Below are 12,656 nucleotides of genomic sequence, written 5' to 3' on the forward strand. Positions count from 1 at the left end.
TCGAATTTAAAATATTTTAACTAATGATTCAATGTCTTGGTTTGTGAGCGCTCCTTCTTTCTTTAAATTTTCTGAGTGCTCTGGACCTCACACCACTGCCTATTTTTTCTCCATGGCAAGATTATAACGTTTCTGCTCTTCTAGTTCTGCATTATTCCTCTTAGAATCAATTACAGTTATGGGAATAGCAGCACTGCTCCCAGCTAAGCTCCACACTCCCCCATTGCTGCTAAAATAGCTGGAAGGCTTTTATGAACGCACCACTATGTGTTTTTTCTTTTATTTTGCAATCCTTTTAATTGTGGCGTACTGAGTAATCATTTCATTCCATTTCCTTTGGCTACACATTGTCTCTTCTATTCTTGTTGTTTTTTTAGTTAAAATTGAATTTATTTTTAAATTTTTAAAATTGTGATATGGTATTTGGTATACAACTCCTTTTGCTTCATGTTGTTGTTATTATTTATAATTATTATTTTTCAGGGTATTTATATTATATATTTATTTATTACAAACCCCATCTTTGATAATCATTTTCTGTATAATTTTTTGGTTGTTTCTTAGTGATGAGCTCCCATAACCCAACAGTACCTGGATATCTGGACCAGCTATTTTTCCCATTCAAATTAATTTTTATATTGTCCCCTTCGAATGTAACTCTAGATTTCCCAATTTCCCATACCACACCTTCGTTTCTTTCCATGGTCGGATACAAGCCAAACACTTCATATTTCTCAAATTTGCCTGTACTCAGGTAACCTCTTGTCAAGGGACCCAACTCAATTTTCTCTGGACCACTTATAGCTTTAATAGGTGGCTGTTGGAGGGTCAGTGGAGTATGAATGCTAGATAAAAGGGTAGGTGGAAAATCTGCATAGTTTTTAGCAGTAAGAGGTACCAATTCATTTAGGAGATTATTATCTTGTTCTGTGACACTCTTAATCTCTTTACTGAGACCACTGATTGAATCGATAATTGGTTCGTTTTGACGTTTGTGTTGTTCATAGAAGCCTCGATTCTCTGAATTCCAACCTTTGAAACTTTTGGACAGGTAATCACATAATTTCAAATTATCTTGAATTTTATGTTTTGACATTTTTAGGTTTTGATTAGAGGTTATTTTATATCTTTTCAACGTTCAAAAAGGCGTTGATTTTATTTCGAAATTTTCCATTGTTGGGTTTTCTAATCATGTCGATGGTAACAAATCCAAAATCGTAAAAGTTCCAACAAGATGAACAGAATTTTGAAAATTGGTTGTAATTTAAGTCACCGCCCACATAATCATCGCATACATGTTTAAGATTAGTACGACCTTGACGAAACGAACAAATTAGGTTTGTATTATCTCGGAGTAACTGTTTAGAAATTTTGGAATAAGTTTGAGCTTAATGAAAGCAGTCTATTTCTTTGTGACGACCCTATGTAAAAAAATCTAATTTCATTCTGTTTTCTAGAATAACATCTTCAAACACTACAACAGAATTTTCAAACATTGGTCGAGAGGTTTTATTATTGATGCAAATGTAGCTATGCACAGTCCATCGTACAGCTTCTTGAGTTGTTGGTATTTCGGTTGTTCTAAACTCTTTAAAAATCCGTACAAGTGTATATTTTTTCAATCTAGCCAAATTTGGGCAAGCAAGAAATTATCAACCGGCAAAGTGTTTTTTCCACAACCGGATGGGCCTGCGATGAGGCATCTTATGTTATCAGGTAACAACTCTCCATTTTTCTTATTAGTTTCCACTACATCTGTTAAACGCTGTACCACGTTCCATGTTGGTGTCAAGGAATAACCTGGTTTGCTTCTATCCAACTTTTGTCTGGCAGACCTAACCATTTCACATACAATTTATTATTTTTCTTCTCAACAATATTTTTTCGATTAAATATATATCTATATATTTTGTTTTATTGAGTTCCTCTTCATATAATCTCTCTTTCAATATTTTGTTATGATTATCTTATATGATATACGTATTTCTATTTACTGGTAAATCTTGAACTACAGTGAATAACTTCGTACTCCGATTTTTAGTGAATCCCTTTTCGAATAACTGCTTAAATTTATTGAATCTTACCTGATCCCCTATTTTAAACTTCGGCTTCTTGGAACTGTTCTTATATTTTTGACAATAAACAGTAGAAATCAATCGTTGCTCATCAGATTTGATTACCTCATTTGAATAGTACTGTGTACGTATTTTTATAATCATGAACTAGCTCGGGTAAAATTTGCACCCACTTATAATTGCCCTGTAGAGTAAATTGTCTCCACATGCGATTTTTTAATGTTCTGTTGAATCGTTCCACTATACTAGCTTTCAGATCACTTTATATAGAATAATGTTTAGTATTATGTTGTTGCATTAACTTAGCAAATGTAGAATTGTAAAAATCTTTCCCTCTGTCTGTCTTTAAATATTTTGGTATCCTATCCTTACTAAACATCAACTTTAAAGCCTCATTAACACAAGTACCTGACTTACATTTTAGTGGAATAGCCCACGCATATTTACTGAATATATCAATAACTGTAATCATATATTTGTAACCATGATTTATCTTTTCCAATTTTTTTAAAGTACCTTTAACCATCTCAATCAGATCTGCTTAAAAAAATTCTTTCAAACCTTTCGTTACCACACTTAGTAGCTTGTAGTTGCGACGGCTGGTTTGTGTAATTCATTCACTATATCTTGTCTTGACATTTAGTTTGAAAAGAAAATATAACTTAAAATGGATTATCCTCGGGGTATAATTGTTCCACTTCAAATAATAATTTGGTCATTAGCTTGCACAGGGAAAACAGGTAATTCTTGATCCTCATATATTTTATATTTCTTTCCAGATTCGTCCAAATATGCAACACGTATCTGTAGTGATCTCTAGACGTCATCTTTTCTCTGTATGGTGAAATTTGAGATTTTCACATGTTTTAATTTCTTCACATAGCCAAATTGTACAAATTTAATTTTGCCATCAAGGAAAAATTCATGAGACTGAGTGTAGGGATACAATTTGTAAACATTACCTGCATTAACATAAGTCCAGTGCCCTCGTACATTTGCTACACTCTCAAGTCTAACTATCTCAACGGTGAAAAATTGACGTAATTCGAGATCGTCTAATTTGCTTAATACCGTTTCTTGATATTCGTTTATGATACGTACCACTTCATCCTAGCTGGGTTTGATTCTCACATCGACATGCAATTATTTAAATTGTTCTTTGAGATCGCGAAGTTGCGAGGTAAAAGCTGATAAAACAGATTCTTGACATGTTTCGAGGGTACCAATTTGTAGGTTAATGTTAATAATAATCTCCTGTAAATTTTCTACAAGTTTCAATTTAGTACTTGGCTCTCAAGATCGTGTACCTGACATCTGTTTTCTTCAAACAATGCATAAAGTTCATTGACTATCTGGTTAGTAGGCAAAGTAGAGATGGTATCTTGAAGTACAGAAATACCCGCTTGAATGTTTTTGATGTCCTCTGACTTGAGAATTCGATTTACTGCTCTTTTTACAGATCTTATCTTCTGGGAAGTTGGTAAATTAGCTACGGTATTTTGAAGTGTAGTCAAAGCTTGCTGGACAGTATCTAACTCCGTAGCACCTGCAACATTGCTCAAAGCATCTTTAAATTGTTTTATGTCATCTTGTGTAGGTGTAGATTGCAGTAATATTTGCAGTTTGTTCTGAATATCATCAATCAGATGATGAAAATGGGATAGTTCAGATTCATTATTAAGGTTTTCTAGTTTGGTAATCTCTTCTGGGATAATGTTTAAAGATTCGGTTATACTTGGCAACTTAAATTACAGAGTTTCCTGTACTTTTGTCAATTCATTTCTCATGGTTGTCAAAGTGTCTTTAATATGAAGTATAGTACCCTGTATCTTCCCGAAATCTTCGTACGTTTCTCATTGCAAATTGATGCTGGCAACACTGCGAGCGATGACATTCAATTCGCTAGATGAAAGTAAATTATTAATAAAATCTTCTAATGTTTGTACTTTATTTTGAGCTTCTGTTATGCCTGCATGTAATTGGTCTGTTTGCAGTTCGGATTTTATATATTCCAGTGAGGGAGTTTGAAAAGATAAAAATTGGTCCCGTAATTCAAGAATACTTACATTGAGCAGTTCATATTGCTCTTGAGTCCTGATATTTTCAATTATGGAAAGTAGTTCGGTACGAATAGTATTCGCTTGGTTATTTAGTTCTTTCTTTAGATGTACCGAAGTAGTTGTTTGAATTTGACGGAATTTTGTAGTTTAGCGAAATTCTCTTTTAAATTTCAACATTATCGATCGAAGCTAAGTTAGTATTTTTGGAATAGGTATTTTAGTTCTTCATCAATTTTCACTATGGGAAATCTACTATACTGTAGATTGGTAATTTCAGCATGTAATCTTACACTCAAAGAATTTTGTAATATTAATAAATCAGATTTAACTTTCTTAAGACTTTCGTCTAATCTGGCAATGTCGCTGGAATTATCTGGCATTTCCTGCCTTCTTCGATTTCCAAATATGTCCATTTTTTGTTTTATTTCTTTATGTTTTATTTTTATTTATTTGTTTTATTTTTTCTTTCGGTGTTTTATATATTCATGACAGGGTATATTATTCTTATTTCGATGAAGAGAGGAATTAGTTTATCATAATCGCCAATTATTTCCGCATAAAGGAAATGACCAGTTTCCACGTAGTATGGTATATTAGGAAATATATTATTGTGCTTAATCCTATAAAGAGTTTTTCCTACATGAACAACAGCAGCATTTGGAGGCGATATACTTAATGGATCTTTCCTGTTACAGGGATTTCATACGAAGGTAGGTTGTTGTTAAAAACATATAGTTGCTTTCCAGTATTTTCGTCTACCTGGTACCATATAATATTAAGTTGAATAATGACCAACCCTCTCAATTTACGATGAAGATCGGAAATCACTTCCATGCTGCTGTCTGGAATTCTTGCTATTTGGGAAATATATTCTTTCTTATAGCTAAATACATTGATTGGCATTTTTTCTATCTTTTGGATATTTATATTATTTTAATATAATATATTTTTATTAATTCTTGATTGATTGGTTGGTTGATTTGGTGTTTTAAGTCCACCCTATACACAGAAAGGCTAATCGAGACTGGACCTACAGTTTAAAATGAGATCCAAACCACTTGCACCCCACCAGGTATCAAACCCGGCACCCCTTGATTACATGGCAACGATGGTATATTAATTCTTGAGATATAAAATAAAAGTGTTATCTTCTTTTATGATGACCTATGTCGAGTCAGGTTCATTGAAAAAGAATTTCAAGAAGAAATGAATGCAAAAAAACCCTATCATTCTCTGACGATTTGTTCTGGAGATTTTCGTATTTAAATAGTTCGCAGTTAAATTTCGGATGGGAAAGCAAAAATCGATGTATCGAGCTTATTCTATAGCATGTGAAGATCAGATAAGAGAATACAACATACATTTCTTCGTTTCGTATAGGATAGATGAATAAATAGTAACCCTTTACATGTTTGGAAAATCTCTTATCTGATCCGACAACAATTCTGTGTTTCGTTGTATTCCCTTATCTGATCTACACATGCTATAGAATAATGCAGATATATTTCTTCCTCCCGTCTATACCGTACATGAATAGTTACTTTGTTTGTAATAAGTATTGATTTTAGACATTGTCTATTAACATTCTTTTAACTGTCTGTTAACTGTTTCTCAATAATCCAAGCACATTGCATGAGAGAAGTTCGTCACCACTGTGCTGGGAATATCCCTTTCTTTAATGCGGGCAACAGCAGCCAATAGAAACACAGTTACATTCCGTCATTTCATGGCGCTGTGAATGAAGAAACACATATGGATTCCTCGGTTAGACAATTTTTGTGTAAGTAGTTGTAACTATAAGCTCGCGAATGCTAATATTGCATCTTAAAACATTATATAATGATAGCTGCTGTCCGAGGCTTCAGCGATTAGGTCCCTCCATCAGAGGGAGAGCAACTTTGGTTTTCGTCAAAAGCAAATGAGTTTGCATTATCAGCAAAGCATAAAGCTAATAGTTAAATAACTTTTGACTTGTGAAAAAATTTATCTTTAAGCAGTGTTCTCGTGCCAGTAACTTTCAATATGTAAATAATTTCATTCTTAATCTTTTCACTGTTACTTAAATTCGTTATTTTTAAAGAGAAAATAATGCATTCTCTTTACTTGTAAATTGTTACAAGATTTTATTAATCTTAAAAACTTCTTCAAGGTAGGTTTGATATATTACTGGAACATAAAAATTTTGTTATTTCAAAGAGAAATACTTTTGATTGCTTTTCCAATTTGACTATTATTCAATATATATATATATATATATATATATATATATATATATATATATTTATAAAGAATTAACTTCATTTACTACGTAGATTTTTTTTAGATGCTTCACATCCTGAGGTGCAATCATATATATTTTTATAAATATAACATTTTGCTTTTCTTTAAAAAATTACAGACATATACTTTTTTCAGACGTACATGATTTCAGAATATATATATATATATTTGGAAGAAATAATTATTTATATATACTGCCACTGGTAATAACTTTTTATCAGTATCTATATTTTAAATTGTAAATACACTTCTTGAATAATATATATATATATATATATATATATATATACATACACATACACACATTCACTGCACTATACTGTACAGCAAGTACTGTACACATCTACTTTCTTTTTAAAAATATGATAATTGTAAACGCTTGCTTGAAATGAAGTGATTTTGCTTCAAAAACAATTTTTTTGTCTTTTAGACTATAAAATTGTGATCTTCGACATTTATTAAAAAAACTTAATTATTTTTCACACAATAAAAAATGGCAAAATTCAGGTGTTTTGGCCTTTATTAAAAAAATTATTTGTCATACTATAAAAATGGTAAAATTTGTTTTTTTTTATATTTTCCGCTTTGGGGATTAGCTAAAATCGGGTTAACATAAATAAATACAAAATAAATGTTCCAGAATCGGCCACTTCCATATTCAACTTTAATTGTTAAATATCCAGAAAGTGGCGATAATATACTGGTTCTCTTCCATGACATGCAAGTACAGATAATAATCTTTGCAAGAAGTGTAATTGGCTATAATATAAACTCAACAAATGATGAGCCCCCCTCAAGCAGATTTGGCTACACTTAAAACAAGATCAACATGCTCATATGAGCCTTTTGCTCAAGTGTAGCACCCTGTCTAATCCAAGATTTTTGTAAAAATGCCCTCGGGAATTTCCCGAAACTACAGTGTACAAATGATGAGCCCCCTCAGTTTGATTTGCCCACACTTACAAAAGTAGCATCAGTCAGATTTTTGTCCATAAGCTTGTTAAAAATATGCCCTCTTGATATTGTTTTGGATATACTTGAAATTAAGCCAAAATCCTCATAAAACCCACACCCACCTACACATATTTACTTCCGGTTTAAGTTCAATTGGATACCAGGTTCAATTTGTTTATCTAATATTAAAACAATGTAATATGCAGAGACTTTCTAGAATTGCTCTGTAACTCTCTCTTTTCTAACATCACAAACATATGATTTTTCACCTATAAGAATAACACTACATATAGTGTCATCAGGGAGTGTATCGTGGAATTCACAGATAAATTTAATGTTTGTCCTGTCATTAACCACAACTTGTTTTCTTTTTGAAGTGTTGATGACAAACATGGGTCTCTGTGCTTTGAATTCATCTGGTGTGTAATACATGTCAGTATTGCCAGTAGTGACCCTTTTGTATGCTGTAAATGCTTCATATAATTTAAGAAAATCATCCTTGGACATGTCTAAATTATAATTTTCTCTAGGGAATACCTCATTTCTGCCATTTTTAAGATATATGTTCTTGATGTTGCAGTTATCAAATCTACTTGAATTTTTTTTCCTGATTATTGTGTCTTCCAGTTTGAAACAGTACCACCACAAAATCCGGCATGTCATATTGTATACTGGAGAATGAATTTGTAGCATCAAACTCATAATAAGTACCAGTGGCAGGCTTCTGTACACATTGATATGTATAAAATTGTAAAGGTACTTGTGGATTTTTTATTATATCTGCTTTGTATTTAAGAGCATAACTGGCTTCATATTCAACAACCGGCATTCTTAGCTCCATAGTCTGAATAAGGCACTTGCCCTCATCAGGTAGGGTATTGGGCAGAGCTTCCCCTGTAGAGTTTAATGTACTGTACCTCATCCAAGCATTATTATCATTGGCAGCTCTTCTAAATGTGATTCTTAAACCACCCTTCCACATAATATCTTTGTAATCTGAGAAGAATCCTGGCAACAGGCGCATAGGGAACAGCACTGTGTGGCTCTTGGATAATATTTTATCACCAGCCTCAAATCCACCTATTTTGTAGTAAGAAGCCTCGGTTTTGGATAATTTTAGTGTGGCCAAAGCTGTGGAGGTAATGCCGGGATAATCTACTCTGTTTATAACAACACCATGTTTTCTGATCTCAATTTCAGAGAACAGATGTGGCACAAAATTGTCTACCAATCTTATATTTGAATTTGCCGGATAATCTGTACCATCGAGCTTTACAACATCAAATTTGATGTATAGATCTGCTCTGTGGGGGTGTATAAAGCCATCCCCTGCATCAAGATCAACCTCAATCTCTGTGTTGGGTTGATTTAAATTTGCAAATGACCTCCTGTTTGGGGGGAATGATTGTAGCTCATAACTCTCAATATTTCCATTTTTTAATTGTATGTATTTTTATTTAAATATTAATCTCTATGATAGCAGTTGTTGTGGCTCCAGCAAAATCAACTAATTCTTCTTTCTCATTAGTGACCATCAACTCAATGTAATCTATTCTATTATGGCAAACAGGAAAATATAATTTTGGGGATGGAGTGAAGATGATGGGCTCCATAAATTCAGAATTAGGTTTAAATGTTGCAATGATGCCAGTTTGTTTGTGAGTGCCTATGCCATTATTTGGTGATCATACCCTCGGCCACATTACAGTGAATATTCAGAGTCTCTATGGCTAAGAATTTGGGTATATTAATAGAAGTGTGTTTGATGGCTGGTTCAAGTTTTGTGTTGTTCTCAAAGCCTAACAGCTCTCCTATAGTACCCAGATCCACTGTTTCTGTAGCAGATACAATCTCTACTCTGTGAGTACAGAATTTTGAGTTAATACTATACCTCTGGGTAATTGAGCATTTAGAGTAGATAGATTATATTGCCCTGGAGTGATGACAATGTTTTGATCCCCTACTGCAATTGTGTTGTTGTGGTGTGTAATATTAGGGATCAAGTACATGCCATAAAATGCTCTGAGAGCTATTGTTTTGGGATACACTATATCATCATGTAATCTAAATTTCAGTATTGAATTTTGGCTGGTGAGATGGAATACCCCCATGATTTTTTAAATACCACAGGGCCTTTTGAAAATTTTCAATTGATGGTTTATTTATTTGAGACATATATCTAAGAACAGATAAACACAAATGTCCACAATTAACATCTTTGAAGTTTTGAACACGGGCATTATTGTAATAAAGATTAGCTGATTTTAGATATTTTATTAAATTTTCAGGTGGAACTCCTCCAAATGAATCAAACACAAATGCCTCATTGTTTAAATATTTAAGATAACAAATCCAGTGAGTGCCCTGATTTTTGTACTTATCCAAATTAACAATGCACACTCTTTGTTGAGTGGTTGTTCTGGTAAAGAATCAGACATGTACACACCTCTAAAATTTTTGATGCACAGTGGCTTGATTAAAGCTTCAATATCTTGGTTTGTAAGCGGCTCTTGGTTATTTTAAACTTATTCATGGCTCTCTTAACACCTTTGCCTTGTTTCTCGATGGCCAGGTTATGGCGCTTCAATTCATCTAATTCTGCCTTATTTTTCTTGGCATTTATTACTGTTTTTGCTATAGCAGCTGATCCCCCAGCCAAGCTCCCAACAGCCCCAAGTGCTGCTAAGATGGCCGGGATAGTAAATATGAAACCACCCACATGTGATTTTTTTCTAGATTGTTGTAATTTTTTTAATTGTGTGGTACTAAGCAACAATTTCATACCATGGCCCTTGGCAATACAATAATTTTTTTTCTTGCGCTGCTTTTTGGTTAAAAGACTATCAATAGTTTTAAGAGGTTTGAAACCTGCATAAGGTATCTGATACATAACACCCTTGGCCTTCATTCTAGGTTTATTATATATATATATTCACAACCCCCACCCCAGTTTTTGTTTGGTGTTCAATGCTATGGTGGTCCCCAATGCTGCTATTCTCTCACTCAAAGAAGCATCTTTGCTTACAAATCTACCAAATGCAGCCTCTTCTAATTTCTTGTCTGCAACATGTCTCTTGTCAAGATCAGAATGTGTGTTGAATGCAATGTCATGGTCTCTACAAGCAGCATCTAGGGGATTAACACCAGGATCACCTCTGTTTAATCTATGTTCCAATTTTGTGCCTGGACCACAATACTGATAGCCTGGAATATGTAGTTCAAATGGCAGCTTGTTCATAATGTCATTAACCAACCCCCGACCCTCAGAAATATTCCAAAATTTAGGTGGTAGAGTATTAATAATTTTTATAAGATATCCAATCCCCTTAGTGTCATTCACTATAAAATTAGACAATTTTGTGCTTATCATGTCCATAATTCCAACCTTTTCACTGTAAAAATTGTGGTTGCCAGCATTTTCCTCCCCAGCTATCACCAATAACTTATCAACAAGTTTCCTGACATCATCAACCCACACAAATTCTTTAGGCAGTGTGTTGTATTGTTTGATTCCACTACCTGTCTTGATCTGTGACCATATGGGCTTGATTAAATTGTTGTATTTTGCTCCACTGCTAGACTTGACTCTTTTTTGAGTGGGATCATTGTTCTGGTACAGAGCATATGATTTTATTAATATTTCTTTGTAATGCTCATAATCTTGATCTGTATAGCTGCCAGGCCTTTTCCTAGTCATCAGTTCCCACAATCCAGGTGTGCCAGGATATTTAACAAAACCACCTCTTTCTCCAAGACGAGATTCTGAATATACAATTATATCATCTCCAATAAATGTTACTCTGAAATTGCCAATTCTATGTATGATGCTACCATCACGCTCTGTGTCAGCATATAAGCCAAAGACCTCATCCTTGTTGTCTTTATGTGTGCTTAAATATTTTTGAGCAAGAAGACCCAATTCAATAGGATCCTGAGTAGCTTCAATTCTTCGAGGAGCAACAGGACTAGGTGTATGAATACTAGAAAGTTCCTAGCAGCTACAGGTACAAGCTCTGTGATCAAATTTTGATTTTGCTTTGTAACAGTTTTAATATTTTTACCTAATTCACTAATAGCATCAATAATAGGCTGTTCTGTTTGTTTGTGTTGTTCATAAATTCCTCGGTTCTCTGATTTCCATCCCTTAAATGTTTTTACAAGATAATCTCTTAATTTAAGATCATCAATGATTGGCCTTTTCATGGTTATTTATATATGTTTCAATGTCTAGAAAATTGTTGATTTTAATTCTGTATTTGCCACTATTGGGTTTTCTTGTCATATCAATTGTGACAACCCCATAGCTGTCCTGGTTCCAGCACCTACTGCAAAACTTGGAAAAATCATTGTAGCTCAAGTCCCCACCTACATATTCATCATGTATGTGTTTGAGGTTGGTATGATCTTGATGAAACACACATATAAAATTGCTGTTGTCTCGGATCAGCTGCTTCGGTATTTTAGAAAAAGTCTGTGCCAGGTAGAAGCAATCAATGTTTTTGTGTCTTCCCTGTGTAAAGAAATTTCTAACCTTGTTTTGATTAACCAGTATAATGTCATCAAACACAACAACAGAATTATCGAGACATTCATGGAGTGGCTTAACATCTGGTTCAAAACGGGCTATATCCAATCCATCATATAGCTTCATCAGCTGCTGATATTTTAATTGTTCCAAGCTCTTAGAGAGAAGACATACAAGTGCCTGTTTTTCCAGTCTAACCAGTTGGGTGCCAATAAAAAATTATCAATCATTAGTGTAGTTTTACCACAAGCTGGTGGCCCAATAATAAAACATCTAATATTATCAGGCAGCAACTTGCCATTTCTCTTAATCTGCTGTTCAGGTTCTGGCAGCCTCCTTATAACATCCCAGGTGTTCATATTATTATTTTGTCTGCATCGACCCAGCTGTGTTCTGGAAGTCCTAGCCATTTGACAAATAACTTGTTGCCTTTTCTGCGGATGATTTTTTCTATGAGATATGTGTCAGGCTGTTTAGTTTTGCTGAGTTCTTCTTCATAGGACCGGTCTTTGAGAATTTCTCCTCGGTGGTCTTTTATTATATATGAGTTAAGGGTCCCAGGTTTAACTTGAACCAGTGTAAATAATTCAGTGCTCCAGTTTCTTGTAAAGCCTCTTTTGAATAAGTGCTTATATTTGCTGATCCTTACTTGATCACCTACCTTGTATTTGGCTTTTCTTGTTGTTGGCTGCTATCTAGGATTATAAACAGTCCTGATCAATTTTTGCTCATCAGATGAAGTTACCTCAGAGGGTTTCATGT

This window comes from Lepisma saccharinum, chromosome 11 (assembly GCF_977018435.1).
Source record: "Lepisma saccharinum chromosome 11, izLepSacc3.1, whole genome shotgun sequence".
Lineage (NCBI taxonomy): Eukaryota > Metazoa > Arthropoda > Insecta > Zygentoma > Lepismatidae > Lepisma > Lepisma saccharinum.